This window comes from Mustela nivalis (genome assembly GCF_964662115.1).
Source record: "Mustela nivalis genome assembly, chromosome: 10".
In the NCBI taxonomy this organism is placed as follows: domain Eukaryota; kingdom Metazoa; phylum Chordata; class Mammalia; order Carnivora; family Mustelidae; genus Mustela; species Mustela nivalis.
Window position 1 is genome coordinate 6,312,485 of NC_139029.1, and position 17,889 is coordinate 6,330,373.

The window sequence follows — 17,889 nt, forward strand, 5'->3', positions numbered from 1 at the left end:
ACCCTGAGATCATGACCCGAGCCGAATGCAGCGGCTTACGGCTTAACCCACTGAACTACCCAGGCGCACCCCACCCCCCATGGTTGACTTTTTGAGGACCTGCCACACTGTTCTCCCCCACAGCGCACAAGGCTTCCCATTTCTCCCTGTCCTCCCCAACACTTGTTTTCCATTTGGAGATAATAGCCATCATAATGCGTGCCTTTTTAAAAAATTGTGGTAAATGATAGGTCCCCCAATAATGGGCCGGTGATCAAAGAAGCGAGACTGATACAAAGCAAAAGTCAAGCAAAGCTTTATTTCGCGCCAAGCATTGAGAATCAAACCGACTGGTCGGGGCCGTCTCTTACAAAAAGGCGACCCCTCCCAGCCTCACAGATTAACTTTTATAGAGCAAAGGCCATGTGGTCGAGCCTGGCCACACACAGGTGGCCAATGAGATTGCAACACACAGAGAAAGCTGCACAGTCATGCTAGGTCACACACGGGTGGCCATTGAATTTCAATTTACCCTAGTAGCTATTTGAAGTAGCCTATCACCTTGGTCAGAATTGGCGCCCAAAAGGCGGGGCCCACACTCCTTGGTAGCAAGGGTGACAGTCTGGGTGCGCCCACCGATTGGCTGTCTCCACCTGGCCTGACCCACCCTTGTACCTGGGCTTTGCTACCTGGGGCTGGTTTTTGGACTTGCTTTTAAGTTAAGCTCCTCTGGGAAGGGCAGGGTCAATCTAAGCTTACTGCCTAAACAACAAGATGGCTCCCTGTGCTAAGCAGGCCCTTACAGTAAAAGGGGCACCTGGGTAGCTCAGTTGGTTGGGAGACTGCCTTGGGCTCAGGTCATGATCCTGGAGTCCCTGGATCGAGTCCCGTATCTGGCTTCCTGCTTGACAGGGAGTCTGCTTCTCCCGCTGACCTTTCTCCACTTATCTTCTCTCTCAAATAAATAAGCAAAATCTTTTTAAAAATGATGGCAAGATACACATAATATTAAAATTACCATCCTAACTCTTTTAAAGTGTAGAATTCAGTGGCAGTACAATGACCACTATCCAGTTCCAGAACTTTCTCATTACCTTAAATGGAAACGCCTTACCCATTAGTTAGTGGTCAGCCCTTCCCAAAGCCCTGGCAAGCATTAATCTACTTTCTGTTTCTGTGGAATGCCCTATTCTAGGCGTTTCATATAAATGGAATCATACGATATGAAAATCATGGCCTTTTGTGTCTGGTATCTTTTTTTTTTTTTTAAAGATTTTATTTATTTGACAGAGAGAGAGAGGAGCAGAGGGAGAGGTAGAAGCAGACTCCCCATTGAACAGGGAGCATGATGTGGGACTCAGTCCTGGGACTTGGGGATCATGACCCAAGCGGAATGCGGAAGCTTAACCGACTGAGCCACCCAGGTTCCCCTTGTGTCTGGTATCTTTAATGTGACACTATGCTTTCAAGTCTTATCTGTTTGTAGCATCATGTATCTGCGCTTCCATCCTTTTTATGGCTGACTAATATTCCACAGTTTGGATGTCTTCATAGCTCAGACTCCTATGTTAAAACACCATACACTGGTGGCCTGAACAACAGACCAACAACAAAAGAACATTCCACTCACAGCATTCTATTCCTGGTCCCTCCCCCAATCCATGTTCTCATCACATGCAAAATACATTTATTCCATCTCAAAAGCCCCCAAATTCCTAACTCATTCCACCATCAACTGCAGAGTCTCAAGTCCAAAGTCTCACACGGGGCCATCATCTTAATGAATTACAGGTGAGATCTGTGGTATGTTCATCCTGAAGCAAAATTCCTCTCCAGCGATGAACCTGTAAAATCAGATGAGTTATGGGTTTCCAATACCTAGAGCAGTAGACAGGCATAGGATAGATATTTCTATTCCCTATGGGAGAAATCAGAAAAAAGAAAGGTGTGAGGAACCCTAGCCAAGTCCAAAACTTAGCAAGACAAATCCCAAGAGATATTAAGGCTCAAGAGTAATCCCCTTGGGTTAGATACTCTGACCTCGAGACCCCAACCCCAAGGCTCTGCTGAGTGGTCCCATGTCCTGAGGCTCTGGGTTGTTAGAACTGAGGCAACTGCCCCCATCCCTCCCCAAGAAGGGAGCTCTGATGACATCTGAATAACCTCCAGGGTCAGTCTTCTCTTTTCTTTGTTTCTTTGTTTCCTTTTTTTTTTTCTCATTAAGTATGTTCTATGTCCAACATGAGACTTGAACTCATGACTCTGAGATCAACAGTCATGTGCTCTGTGGGCTGAGCCAGCCAGGCACCCCCAGGCACCCCATTCTTGCTCATAGCTGCATAGCAGTATGACCTGGTCCTGTAGGATCTCAGAACCCAACAGCCTTCCTTCCAGTGGTCCTGCCTCCTCTGTCCCGTTTAGTTCCAATGGGAAGTGCCTTTGCATGCATAATCCCTTCTCTATTCCCGACCTCTTCTGAGATGGTTGATTAGGTCCAGGCTTCACACCCACACTAATCTTGTCAAACAGCCAGTGAGCCACATCCTTGCTGTTTTCTTTTTGTTAAGCACTTTCTTGTCTGTTGCAATATGACAAGGTGAGACTTTTCCAAATCTTCAAGTTCTCATTCCTTCTTACCTAGCAATCCTTCTTCAACTCTTCTCCTTCCTCTTGTGTTTTACTCAAAGCCGTCAGGAGGAACCAAGCCATTGAGAAATCTCCACAACTAGATAGCCAACAATTCCATCACTCAGCGAGTTCTACCTTTGGCAAAACACTAGAAAGCGTGCACAATTCAGCCAAGTTCTTCCCACTGTATAACAAGGGTTGCCTTTTCTCCATTGCCCAAAAACATGTACCTCATTTCTGCCTGAGACCTCATCAGAATGGCCTTGGCCGCACACATTTCTACCAACGTTTTCCTCAGGAGAATGTGGAGGCTTTCTCTCCGGCTCACCTCTTTCCCTCCTACGCTCTCACCAGAATCGCTGTGAGCGGTCAGTGTGGACTTCTAGCACCTCAAAACTTCCAGCATCTTTCCATTACAGCTTTAAAGCCATTCCTGCTTTTGTAGGTACTTCCTGCAACAGTACCCCACTCATCAGATTTATTTATTGAGAGAGAGCGAGCGAGCTGGCGCCAGAGAGCATGAGTAAGGGGCAGGAAGAGGGAGAAGCAGGCTTCTCTGCTGAGCAGGGTCGGGCTCAATCCCAGGACCCCGAGATCATGACCCGAGCCAAAGGCAGGAGCCCAACTGACTGAGCCATCCAGGTGCCCCAGGACCGATTTCTGTCTTAGCTCGGACTGCTATAACAAAGTACCATAGGATTTAAACCATAGACATTTATTTCTCACAGTTTGGGAGGCTGGGAAGTCCAAGATCAAGGTGGCAGATTGGGTGCCCGGTGAGAGCCTGCTTCCTGGCTTGTAGACAGCAGTCTCTTTTGCATTTTATTGTTTGTGAGGTTCTTTCTGACACAAAATATATGGAGTGTTTTCCCACACCAACAACCCATTCTCAGATTCTCTGACATTCACTAGATGTGCATAAAATGTTCAACTCAATTCTGATATTATCGACCTGGAGCGGGCATCAGACTCCGCAGGTTAAAGGGCTCAGTCCTGTGGGACGGCCTCAACTTCCCATGCCAGCTGCAAATGGGGTGCCCTGCCTGCCTACACGTTACCCAGCTGACTACAGATTTGGAGGGTCCCACAACAGCTGCCTGGAATGACTCAAGAACTCAGAAAGCACTCTACTGACTATTACTGGTTTGTTAGAAATGCTAGAGCAGCCGAGTGGAAGAGATGCTTAGGGCTGGGTACTAGGGGTGGTGGGCTGGCATGCAATTTCCATGTCCTCTCCTGGTGTATTACCCTCACAAGACTTTTTTTTTTTTTTAAGATTTTATTTATTTATGTGACGAGAGAGAGAAGGGTCACAAGGAGGCAGAGAGGCAGGCGGGGGTGGGATGGGGGAAGCAGGCTCCCTGCTGAGCAAAGAGCCCGGTGCGGGTCTGGATCCCAGGATCCTGAGACCATGATCCGAGCGGAAGGCAGAGGCTTAACCCACTGAGCCACCCAGGCCCCCCCTTCCCAACACTTTTATGTGTTCACTGGAAGTTCTCCCGAAACTCGAGTTTTTACAGACCTCCAACTCCAGTCCCCCACCTTCTCCTGGAGATCAATGAGTAGAACAGAGGACTTCCAGCCTCTAGTAAAGTGGGTGCTGTCCCTGCTCTGAGGCTATCTCTGGGACTCACCCCAAGTCACTTCTTTAGCATAAACTTAGATGGGCTCAAAAGGGGCCCCGTAGGAATGATGATAGACACTCCTATCATTCAGGAAATTCCAAGGGCTTAGGAACGCTGTGCCAGGAACCAGGGGCAGAGACTAAATATATTTTTTTATATCCCACAGCTCTAATCTCAGCTCAGAAAGGCATTTTGGAATGGAGACTGGAAAACTATAGGGACTCCATGAAAAACTGTTTTTTTCCCCACTCATTTTCCTGCTTCTCTTCTTGCCAGGACTTCCACGCGCACTGCCTTGTAGCACAGATAATGTGCGTCCTCCTTGCAAAGGACTAGGATTTCACAATATCTCCCAGCACAGTGGATAACATCCAAGGTGTGACCAGGCAGCATCAGCGGAGCATTTTCCAGACCATGGACTCACCAAGACTTAAGTGACTTACGGAAAACACCGAAAACTGGTCTTTTTTCCTAGATGCCCGAGGAGACACGTCACCAGACCACAATCCTCAATAAAAACCCTGGATCCCAAGCAAAGACAAGACCTTCTTTTTCTTTCTGGTCTTCCAGATGCTCTGTCTATATCTACATACTCTCTGCTCTCACTTCCTCTCGTTCAATTTCTATTCCGTGTGAAGCCAGGGACCCTTTTGGCTGGACCAGCCAGATCCCCCTCTGGGTCCTCAGACCCAGCCAGCCTGCATCAGAACTAGCCAGTGAAACAAGTGAGAAAACGTAATATGTGAAGGATCTCCTAGTCATCTTAAAATGCAAGAGGCTGGGGCACCTGGGTGGGCTCAGTCGGGTGTCTGCCTTCAGCTCAGGTCGTGGTCCCAGAGTCCTAGGATCCGGCCCCACACTGGGCTCCCTGGTCAGCGGGGAGTCCGCTTCTGCCTCTGCTCCTCCCCGTGTTGTGCTCTCTCACTTGGTCGTTCTCTCAAGTAAACAGATAAAATCTTCAAAAAAAAAAAAAAATGCGAGAGGCTACCTTCATGGCGTTTTACTGTTGTTGACTATTGGAAGCATTTTTGTCCCAACTGCTTAGACTGAATTCCATGCAGCAGACATTCAAAGAGACTCAGAATGTTTAGAGAACATGAAACAAAAGCCAGGAAAAATGAATGACAAATTCAATAGAAATTATTCTCCCATTAAGAAGTGAATTATAACCAGAAAAAATATTTTAAGTCATACCAAAAGCAGCGACTCATTACGAGAATTCGTGTTGAATAAGTGCAATGAATAGGTTCTGGTGTTGTCTGATGACCCAATGAATGGCAAGGGACGAATGAAAAGATTTTAATTTTTTGTTCATTTGCATAAAATATGCCAATGAGTTCATAGGAACCATAACAGGTCGCCAGGGCGGCAAAACCAAACAGGCTGATGCCCGTCGTCAATTCAGAGCTTTACCGCTAAGCACAGGGTAAAAAAACTTGAAATGCCCTGAAATCTTAGTTCATCTCTGAAGCTTCATAGAGCGTTCCACAAATTTCAAACAGTCCTAAAAATAGATGTCTTTACCAATAATGAAGGGCTATTTATTTATTTATTTATTTTAATTTATTTTTAAAAGATATTTGGGACGCCTGGGTGGCTCCGTTGGTTGAGCAGCTGTCTTCGGCTCGGGTCATGATCCCGGGGTCCTGGGATCGAGTCCCGCATCGGGCTCCTTGCTCGGCGGGGAGCCTGCTTCTCCCTCTGCCTCTGCCTGCCTCTCTGCCTGCCTGTGCTCGCTCGCTCTCTCTCCCTCTGTCTCTGACAAATAAATTTTAAAAAAAATTATAAAAAGATATTTGTTTTGAGAGACAGAGCATGAACAAGGGGAGGGGGAGAGAGAGAGGGTGAAGCAGGCTCCCCACTGAGCAGGGATTCCCGATATGGCGCTCGATCCCAGGACCCCGAGATCATGACCTGAGCTTAAGGCAGTTGCTTAACCCACTGAGCCACTCAGGTGCCCCATTTTTTGTTTTTTTTAAGTAATCTCTACACCCAATGTGGGGATTGAATTTACCACCCTGAGATCAAGAGTCACACACCGTACCGACTGAGCCAGCCAAGCGCCCCACCAATAGTGAGTTTTGAAGCTAAAAGATGCTTTCTGGAAACTATCAGTAATAACCAGTAAGTTTTGCTCAACCATGCTAGCAGAAAGCTTAATTTTTGAACCTAAAAATTATCTTATGAAATTGTCATATGGAGAGGCAAAACTGCAGAAAGAATTATTATAGAGGCAGACAAACCATAAAAGACCCAAATCTCAAAAACAGACTGAGTGTTGCTGGGGGTTGGGGGGGGGTGGGTGTCGGGAGAGGGTGGTGGGGATATGGACACTGGGGAGTGTATGTGCTATGGTGAGTGCTGTGAAATGTGTAAACCTGGGGGCGCCTGGGTGGCTCAGTGGGTTAAAGCCTCTGCCTTCGGTTCAGGTCATGATCTCGGGGTCCTGGGATCAAGCCCTTCATCGGGCTCTCTGCTCAGCAGGGAGCCTGCTTCCTCCTCTTTCTCTGCCTGCCTCTCTGCCTCCTTGTGATTTCTGTCTGTCAAATAAATAAATAAATCTTTAAAAAAAAAAAAAAGCGTAAACCTGGCGATTCACAGACCTGTACCCCTGGGGATAAAAATACATTATATGTTTATTAAAAAATTTAAAAATTAACTTAAAAATTAAAAAAAAGAATTATTATAGAGGCAGTTATGGGACATCTGGATGACTCAGTCATTAAAGTGTCTCCCTCTGCCACTCCCCCTGCTTGTGTTCCCTCTCTCACTGTGTCTCTCTCTGTCAAATAAACAAATAAAATCTTAAAAAAAAAAATTATAGGGGCACCTGGGTGGCTCGGTGGGTTAAAGCCTCTGCCTTCAGCTCAGGTCATGACCCCAGGGTCCTGGGATCCAGCCCCACATCAGGCTCTCTGCTCAGCAGGGAGTCTTTTTCCCCAGCTCTCCTTCTGCTTGCCTCTCTGCCTATTTGCTATCTCTGTCTGTCAAATAAATTAATAAAATCTTTTAAAAAGGTTATTATAGAGGCAATTAATACAATTGTCCTTCTGAATTTTTAAGTTTATTTTTTCATTCTAAATATTCATATTTGAAACTAATTTTGTGCTCATTTTTTAAAGATTGTATTTATACACATATGTGTGTGTGTGTGTATTTTTTTAAGATTTTATTTATTTATTTGACAGATAGAGATCACAAGTAGGCAGAGAGGCAGGCAGAGAAAGAGAGAGAGAGAGAGGGAAGCAGGCTTCCTGCGGAGCAGAGAGCCCGATGCGGGGCTCGATCCCAGGACTCTGAGATCATGACCTGAGCCGAAGGCAGCAGCCCAAACCACTGAGCCACCCAGGCGCCCCGTGTGTGTGTATTTTTTATTTGACAGAGAGAGAGCACAAGTAGGCAGAGAGGCAGGCAGAGAGAGAAGGAGAAGCAAGCTTCCCGATGAGTAGACAACCCTATGCGGGGCTTGATCCCAGGACCCTGGAATCATGACCCAAGCCAAAGGCATATCCTTAACCAACAGAGCTACCCAGGCACCCCTTGTATTCATTTTCTTAAAGGAAACTGCCACTCCCAATTCATGCCTTAGGTGCTACAAAACCCAGGTCCATCCCTGTACTGGTACCATTTAAAATAGCATCTTACTAACACTATTTGTTTAGCAACTTATTTCTCAGGAAAGGTGTCTAGAAACCACTGAGGCGGATGATGGGACTTTCTTCTGGTAGGAAGGTATGTACTCGGTTCTGTTGAAGTTAACTCTACCCGAGCTCCAAACATGAAATCTGTGACATGTGACCAAGACTAAGTCCCATGGTGCTTCTTGTTGTTGTCACATGTGGTCCAAGGTGATCTAATCTGAGTGGATTTTAGGATTCCATCTGGGAATGATGGGAAAAGATGATTGCTTTTCCTTGCAGGGCTTGAGTTTGTTCCGGCCTGGGGGCCATTTGAACACCCTGAAGGAAGCCAGCCAGGAGAAGCAACAGATATGGCGGAAAGCAGGAAGAGGGAACCAAGGAGAAACTTCGATCCACTGTTCAGCTTCCAGAGCAAACACAACCTGAAAGTCTACTTCTGGACTCGAGTTCCGTAAATCAGTAAGAGTCACTTATTGTTGAAGGCAGTTAGAGGTATGCTTTCTTTTCTTTTTAAGATTGTATTTATTTAGATACAGTCTAAATAAATTTAGAGATTTATTTAGAGAAAGAGAGAGACAGAGAAGTGTGCACACAGGAACCAGGGGAAGAGCAGAATGGGAGGGAGAGGAAGCATCTCAAGCAGACTCTGTGCAGCCCCAACAGGGCTCCACCCCACACTCTGAGATCATGACCTGAGCCAAAACCAACAGTCAGATGCTCAACTGACTGAGCCACCCAGGTGCCCCATAGGTGTGCTTTCCTTTTCCTTGCACAGAAGGTGTCCTAAAAATGAAACACAGTGTGGTTACAGAGAAGCACTTGGAAATTCCTAAGCATTATTGAATATAAATGATGAGAAATAGGCAGGAACTGATTCTTGTTTTTCCCAGCCTCTTTGTCTTAGTTTATATGACCCAGATATTGATAGGGGTAATGATCATGATAAAAATACAGATATGTTCTCAATACTGGAACATGGGGAGGAGTGCAAATACGACCAAACAAAATCCTTCAGGCCAGAGTTTCCACTCTGCATGTCATCCTTTGTTTGTTGGACTGGTAGATACCTGGGAGTTGGTCCATACTCTTTTTTTTTTTTTTTAAGATTTTATTCATTTATTTATTTATTTGACAGACAGAGATCACAAGTAGGCAGAGAGACAGGCAGAGAGAGAGGAGGAAGCAGGCTCTCTGCTGAACAGAGAGCCCGATGCAGGACTCGATCCCAGGACCATGGGACCATGACCTGAGCGGAAGGCAGAGGCTTAACCCACTGAGCCATCCAGGCACTCCAGTTGGTCCATATTCTTTGCACATTTTTGCTTATCTAAACTATTTCAGGGGCGCCTGGGTGGCTCAGTGGGTTAAGCCGCTGCCTTCGGCTCAGGTCATGATCTCAGGGTCCTGGGATCGAGGCCCGCATCAGGCTCTCTGCTCGGCAGGGAGCCTGCTTCCCTCTCTCTCTCTCTCTCTGCCTGCCTCTCCATCTACTTGTGATTTCTCTCTGTCAAATAAATAAATAAAAAAAAATAAAAAAAAAATAAACTATTTCATAAGTAACCAGAAAATATTTTGGTTTAAACAATCATGTTTGGCCAATGGGAGGAGACTCAACATCCTGTGAAGTGTTCATGGGAAGTGTTAACCCTGTTTTACAGATGAGGGACACTGAGTCACAGAAAGGGTAAGTGGTTTCCTAGGAGGGTCACGAAGTGGGTTAGTGACAGAGCTGAGAGCAGAATCATAGGCTTTAACTTCTGTACTAATCATGTCCGGGATCGGCTTCATGTTCTCATCACGGCAGTCGGTATTAATGTCCTGTGCTGTAGATGATCAGATCTTTCCACTGTAGATAGTAGGAATCTGCAAGATTGGATAAGAGTCAGGCATGACTTACATTCAGAAGTGAGCAACTCAGCTACGTACACATATCTTTGGTAGTGAAGGATGGGTCTAAGTGGGGAAGGGTAGGGTGTATAAAGAAAGGCTAAAAAGTTGAAAAAGTAGGCAATGACAATAAAACACTTCCTTAATGGGTGCTTACGATGGGTCTAGCAGTTTTCAAGGAACTTTACAGAGATCAACTCATTTAATTTTCACAATATATGAAATAGTTACTATTCTTACTCTCATCTTATAGATAAGCAATTGAGACCTTGGGTATTGCGATTTATAAGAAATATATATCCGGTCACTCAGATGACCAAAATAGATTTATTATATATATTTTGTCTTCACTCACAGTTCTGATGCATAGCTCCCAAACCCTTAGAACTTCCTAAGTGTTGAGTGTTATGAATGTGTCTTTTGTAGCATTAATGAAGGTGATGTTTGGATCTCACATAAGGTGGGGAGCTGGTTACCAGGGTGACCAACCAAGTGATAGGAGGGTTGGAAATTTCAGTCCTGCGTCCCAACCTCCAAGGAGGGAAGAGAGACTGGAGGTTGAATCGGTCAATTAGTCAATCCCGACTTTACAATGAAGCCTCCATAAAAACCCCAAAGGACTGGGTTTGGAGAGCTCCTGGGTTGGTGAACACATGGAGAGTAGAAAGAAGGGTGCTTCTGGAGGGGGCATGGAAGCTCTGTGCCCTTTCCCCAGATGTCACCCTGTGCGTCTCTTTGTCTGGCTGTTGATTCGTATCCTTTAATAAACTGGTAAACATGTTTCCCTGAGTTCTGTGAGCTGCTCTGGTAAATTAAAAGAATCCGAGGAAGGGATCGTTAGAATGTCCTATCTGTAGCTGGTTGAGTCAGAGGCACAGGCAACAGCCTGGGGCTCACATCTGGCATCTGAAGAGTTGGGGCAAGGGTGTGGGGTGGGTTGGGGGGAGTCTTGAAGGACTGAGCCCTTAACCTGTGGAATCTGATGCTTTCTCTGGCGAATGGTGTCAGAATGGACTTGAGTTGTCAGATACCCTACTGGTGTCTGAGAGTTCCTTGGGTTGTGTGCATGGGAACACTCCTCTTACCTCAGAATTGAGTCCAGGACCCAAAAAAGGACACAGATTTTCTTACGTTAAGTAACTTGTCCAAGGTCCCAGTTAGTAAAATGGGGAAGTCAGTTTGAAATCAGGTAATCCGGCTCTGGAGTATGCATTTATAGTCCTTTGCTGAACATATCTTCCATGTCATGAATCATTTCATCTTCGGTCAACCCTGGTGCTTCATAAAATGTTGCATCTTTGTTCCTCATAGATGTTTCTCTTCTGCTATTTGGGCCACCAGAACACCAGAAAACCATTTCTTTTTTTTTTTTTTTTTAGATTTTATTTATTTATTTGATAGACAGAGATCACAAGCAGGCAGAGAGGCAGGCAGAGAGTCAGGCAGAAAGAGAGAGGAGGAAGCAGGCTCCCTGCTGAGCAGAGAGCCTGATACGGGGCTCGATCCCAGGACCCTGGGACCATCACCTGAGCCGAAAGCAGAGGCTTTAACTCACTGAGCCACCCAGGCGCCCCCAGAAAACCATTTCTATGGAGGAAACTTTTCTCTTTCTCTCTTTCTTTCTTTCCTTCTTTCTTTCTTTATTTCTTTCGTAGGTTCCATGCCCAACGTGGGGCTTGAACTCACCACTGTGACATCAAGAGTTGCATGCTCTACCGACTGACCCAGCCGGGTGCCCTGAGAAAACTTTTCAATTATTAATTTCTTCATTCCTTCAGTAAAGCCTGTGTCTACTATGTGCTCAGGTGTGCTGTTTGGAGCCTAGGGACACTGAACGTTTCTAGGGAGTTATGCTTTGCCAATTCCAAAGCTCCCTGCCTATGGCAATCTCATCCCCTATTCCAGGTCACTGCTCCCACATTCAGAGGTGGTGGTTCTGACTGTAGAAGTGATGTAAGGAAAGAACTTGACAACAAGGAAGCCGAAAGCACAACTCCCCATCTTTGGATACTGTGAGTTCCACGTTCTTTCTCGAGGCTTCACGTGGTAGCTTCACCCCATCATCTCCCAGACTAGGGCCTGACAGACGTACCAGAATCTGGTTGGTTGGTTGAAGATTTTTTTTTTTTTTTTTTTTTTGAGAAAGAGAGTGTGTGTGAGGATCAGTGCGGGGGAGGAGCAGAGGGAGGGACAGAATCCACAAGCAGATTCCCCACTGAGCGTGTGTCCTCATCAGGACTCTATCTCATGACCCTGAGAGCATGACCTGAGCCAAACCCAAGAGTGGGCTGCTTAACTGACTCAACCATCACCACGCCCCCAGATTCTGGTTTTGATCTGCCAACCACACAGGTCAAATCAATAACATGATTAAAGTTACTGTTATAGTTGGGGCACCTGGGTGGCTCAGTGGGTTAAAGCCTCTGTCTTCAGCTCAGGTCATGATCCCAGGGTCCTGGGATCGAGCCCCACATCGGGCTCTCTGCTCTGCGGGTAGCCTGCTTCCTCCTCTCTCTCTGCCTGCCTCTCTGCCTACTTGTGATCTCTGTCAGATAAATAAAGAAAAAATCTTAAAAAATAAAATAAAATAAAGTTACTGTTATAGAGGTCCCTTATCCCTCAGTAAGGTTGAAGTTATTAAAAAAAAAAAAAAAAAAAAAAAAAAGCCCATCCCCCAACATAGCCCTGGTTCAGAAATGTACAAGTTCGGTGCTTCTGCTGTTCACAAAGAAACTTCACAGACTTTGACCCTGTCTAGGTCTCTCGTGTTTTGGCTCCGAAAAGCACTGATGAAAGATCTTCCTACAAAATCACTACCAGATGTTGGCCCCTTCAGAAAACTAGCTGGATAGGCTCATCTTTAGCAAAGGGATGTCTCCATTATCTATCCCTTCCGAATGCACTTAAAAGAAAAACAAACAAACAAGCAAAAATTAAAGACAAAAGAAAGAGAAGAAGATGGGTAGAAGGAGGAAAAACAACATTTAATTTTGCTGGTAATAAAAATGTAATTTCTTGGAATGTGACTCTTGTGTTTCTGAACATTTTAACAGCCTTATTGAATTATAATTTACATACCATAAAATCCACCCATTATAATTTGATAATTCTTAGTAAATTTATACAGATGTGCAACCATCCCCACATACCCTGACATTCCAGAGAACGTCCATCATTCCAGAAAGTTCCTTCCAGCTTGTTTGCCGACTATTTTTATTTTATAACCTCTTTGTTTGGAGTCTCAGACAGTGAACTCAGTGAATATACTTATAATGGATGCTTTTTATATTCATTTTGTTTCTGCCCAGGGCAAGAATCCCTACTTTATTTCCCCTGAGATCTGTTGTAGGATACTATTTCCCCTAATTTTCTTACCCTCCCTTCCTTTGAAAGGTTCTTAGTTCTCCACAGATGACAGCTTTACTTGCAGTATTTACTCCGTGTGCTCATTAGCATTTCATTATATCTTTGCGGTCCAACATTTTGGGCCCTTTGCAGAATAGTCTTCTAATCGGTAACAACAAACCAGCTTTTGGTTGTGTGTTTAAAGAACAGATACATTCCTAGTCATGCTATGAAAATGTTTTCTGCAAATATAAGAATCACCAGTCATGAAACCACAGGATAACCCTTTTTTTCCCCCCATGAGGACATGTACATTTATCTTACCACTTTAAAAAGTCCTTTAATATTGAGAATAGCACGGCAGAGTGGGTGTTGGCAGCCCCTAGAACAATGAGTGCTGACAGAGGGCATGGAGCCCCAAGCCTTAGACTGAGCCCTCCCTCTTGTTATTCCTGAACCTGGTGAGTGGACATTGTGGTTGCCTCCCTAATATCCACTTTGTCCTTTTCCCATGATGTCGCAGCCACAGGCTTAGAATGGGATTGGCCACCTAGGTCTGAGAGAGGGCCGCGCTTGGTTTGATTGTGGTTGCCTTTTTCCACGTCCCTAGCGATTGGTTCAGGGTTGGGTAACGGGAGCACAGTTGACCCATTCAGAGTGAAAGATGTTTATTTATTGATGGTAGGAAGAAATTTCATTCTCCCTCTACGCCCCATTCCCTGCTTTCCGCTCTTTCTTCAAGACAGGTGGGTCAATATAGTCCTTTGGTATCTAACGTGGTTTGGGTTGGACTTGCTACTTGCATTGTAAGGAGTCCTTGTGGACCTGCCTTACAATAATAACATTGTAAGTATTAGCATCCAAATTTCATAGATTAAAACACTGAAGATTGGTGAAACTTAATGTGCCTAAAATTTGCTTTAAAAATTGACGCGATTCTATTTACCACTGTGCTTTAGTAGTTCTCCCGACCTGTTTAAGTGCTGCTGTTCTCTGCACATTGAATGATGCTGGATACCATCCCCAGATCGAACAAACAAGATATATCTATTTCATATATTAAATATGTAGCTTGGAGTGCAAGTACATGAACATAAATAAACTAAGAAACTTCCTATCCAAGCACATGAATATTAAAAAAAACTAAGATACATGAGAAATTTCCAGGAAAAAAAATCATTCCATTATAATGAAGAGACTGTTGTTTTCAAGTCAAGAAAAAAGGGATGCATATGCTCAGGTGTGCCAGGATACAAAACCAAAAATATTCATAGCAACATTGTTTATAATTGCCAAAATCTGGAAATGATAAAACGGCTCTTTCCCACTCTGGCTGCCCAAGGATAGATAGCCTGCCATCACGAATGATGCAGTCGATGTCCAGATGGAAGTTCATGACCAACCACTATTTCAGTAGAAACAATCCGTCATCGACATCCCTCATCCTGCAAAAGTGACAGTACCTAAAAGAGAAATTCAGGGGAAGCCAGCCAAAACGTACAAGACCAGATGTCATCTTTGTATTGGGACTCAGCACCCATTTTGGTGAGTTGCAGGGACAGCTGGCTTCAGCATGATTTACAATTTCTTGGACTAGGTGAAACAGTAACATGAACCTAACCCTGATTTGCAAGTCTTGGGCTGCATGAGAAGGAAAAGATATCAAGAAAACTGTGAATTTTAACGCTAAAACAGAAGGAAGAAAGTCAAGGGCACTGCAAAGGCCAGTGTTGGTGCTTGCAACAAGCAGGAACAATTCTGCAATGACTGTGTCGTGTTTCACAGAGCAGATTAACAAGCTGAGTAAATGTAAAAAGGGTGAATAAGTGAATAAGTTGTGGCGTACTATTCGTGCAGTGGACTACTTAATAGCAATAAACGTGAATGGACTACGCAGGCCAAATAAAATAGCATGGATGGATTTTATAATGTTGAACAACAAAGAGATTATAGAAAAGTACTATAGTATAATTTCATTTATAGACACTTCAAAAATGGGCAAAACATATAGTTTATTGTTTGGGGATGCACACATCAATGGTAAAATTATGAAGAAAAGCAAGGAAATAATCACTGTGGAAGTTAGGATGGTGACCCTCTAGACTCAAGGGACACGGTTGTGAAGGTGAGTGGATGACTGTGGTCTGGCAATGTTATTTCTTTGATCAAGGTGGTGAATACACAGGTTTTACTTTATGATAACTTTTGTGCCATATCTGTATGTGTTTTGTATTTCACTAGGAAAGGTTTTTTTCAAAGCGAGAAAAGATATCCTTAGAGAAACAGGCAAGAAATAGGCAAGAGTGCCCCTGTGAGGGCACCTGGGTGGCTCAGTCAGCTATTTAAGCATCTGCCTTTGGCTCAGGTCATGATCTCAGTGTCCCAGGATCAAGCCCCTGCTCAGCTGGGAGCCTGCTTCTCCCTCTTCTCCCCACATGTGCTCTCTCTCACTATCTGTCTCTCTCTCTCAAATAAATAAAGTATTTTTAAAAATCTTCCTGTGATTATTTGCTCTGCTATTTTACTGTTGGTATAATTTTTCAGAAACAAAGACATATCTCTGTGATGAAGTCCAGTTGAACAGACACATACCAGAATATCATTTGGAAACACGTTTCTCAGAATAGTGCAGACTAGAACTGCATTCTGGAACTTCATTTTAAATATGTTGTCAATGTCAGCTGTACTTAAATTAAAAAAAAAAAGGAAAAAAAACATGTCAGCTAGAGATAAAAGAAAACAGGTACTAAATATAGCAATGGTTAGCGATGTTCAAATAACAGGTTAATTTTTAAGTTTTTTTAATGGCTCTTTATACATATATAAAACATTGATAAAACTTGGGATTTTTTTATTGGGGGGGAGGGGCAGAAGGAGAGGGTTAAAATCTCAAGGAGACTCTGTGCTGAGCGTGGAGCCTGATGTGGACCCCAATCTCACAACCCTGAGATCATGACCTGAGCTGAAACCAAGACTCGGATGCTTAACCAACTGAGACACCCAGGCACCCCAAGAGAGAGATAATTTTTTAAAAAAGATTTTTATTTATTTATTTGTTTGACAGACAGAGAGAGATCACAAGTAGGCAGAGAGGCAGGCAGAGAGAGAGGGGGAAGCAGGCTCCCTGCTGAGCAGAGAGCCCGATGCAGGGCTTGATCCCAGGACCCTGGGATCATAACCTGAGCTGAAGGCAGAGGCTTTAACTGACTGAGTCACCCAGGCTCCCAGAGAGAGAGAATCTTAAGCTGGCTTTACACCCAGCATGGAGCCCGACATAGGGCTCAATCTCACAACCCTGAGATCATGACCCAAGCCCAAATCAAGAATTAGATGCTCAACCAACTGAGCCACCCAGGTGCTCCAAAACTTGTGATTTCTATGTGGTTGCATAAAATAGAAGTGTACCTTAGGTTTTGGAGTTTACATGATTGACTCACTGTCTTCTAAACAGTTGTATCACCTCTCCAGTTCTTTTTTTTTTTTTTTCCAGTTATTCTCTCTCTCTCTCTCTCTCTCTCTCTCTCACACACACACACACACACACACACTACGCTGAAAGCTGGGGGTGCCAGGAATATGCTCTTTGTCCTTTTGCTCCCATCCGATTTATAACCTTCTAAAATGAAACAAGTTATATTTTTTGGGTAGTTTTCTAAATTCAGTGTACAACTTCTTCCTGTCTCTCTTGGATATGCTGTGACATCAGTCAAGTCACATTTGAAGCTCCTGGAAATATTAAGAGAGGAGGGGAAAGAGGCACAATTAGTATTTTTGTTTGTTTGTGATAAGAGGTACCTCTCTTCTTTCTCCAGACCCCTCGAATCTGATGTAATGGATTTACTTCCACGTGAGGGGGTGACCTTCCTCCGTGTCCCTTTCTTATGCTAGCTGACACATTTATCAATCTTTTTTAAGTGAAAAGAGAGAGAAAGGTAGGTGACCCATGAAAATATAGCAAGAGGTAGAGTTTCCTTCAGATAACATTTTTCTTTTCAGTTAATAAGGAAATAAAGATAAGTTGGTGAGTGGGTTCACCTGATTAAAAGCATTCAATCTTATTTTTATTAAATTGCAACTACTCATTAGGTTTTAAAAAATCAACAAAACTCCTTTAATATTAAATTTTAAATATAATATTAATGGGAAGATGCTATCAAAAAGAGGTGGAATCAGTCCATTTGGCTGTAAAATGAAAGTGGGGGTGGAGGGAGCATCTGCCTTCAGCTCAAGTCATGAACCCATGGTCCTGGGATCGAGCCCCACATTGGGCTCTCTGCTCAGCGGGGAGCCTGCTTTCTCCTTTTCCCCTGCTCCTTCCCCAGCTCGTGTTCTCTCTCTCTCTCCCTCTCTCTCTCTCAAATACATAAAATCTTTAAAAAAATGAATCATCATGTTTTAAAATGTGGGTACATACCAATACAAGTTGAGATCATTGTAAGGAGGGCTGATGGGTAGGTTTCCTTCAGAATCCCAGCCTGCTTCAGTGAGTCAGAGCTCCATCCTCCAAACCAGAAGGAATAATCTCTTCTTTCTTTTGGACTTTTAGTGCTTCCCTTAAATGTCTTTTATGGCATTTACCACATTCTAGAGAGTGTTACGATTCTGTATGTATTTTCTCTGACTCCCTGACTATAAGTATCTAACGGGCCGGTTAAGACCTGGGGTAACCTGATTCTCCGGTCTGTCTTTGTGTCTGGCACAATGCTTTGCCCAGTTAGTGGCTACTGGACGGGAGAATAGATGAGAGTCCGAGTCAGTGGTGTTTCCCCCCCTGGCTTTGGCGA

The 17,889-nt window shown here is 44.2% G+C and overlaps 1 long non-coding RNA gene across 3 annotated transcripts in view; it reads right to left on the reverse strand.

Moving 5' to 3' along the window:
- Positions 1-279: 279 nt before the first annotated feature.
- The window catches only part of LOC309841837, a 33,153-nt gene continuing 15,543 nt past the window's right edge, over positions 280-17,889 (reverse strand). For 2 of the 3 annotated variants that reach the window (XR_014299347.1, XR_014299348.1), the window contains exon 3: positions 280-1,823. This is a non-coding gene — a long non-coding RNA (uncharacterized lncRNA). Of the gene's footprint in view, positions 1,898-17,889 lie in introns of all 3 variants that reach the window. The other variant, XR_014299349.1, reaches the window with a different exon arrangement.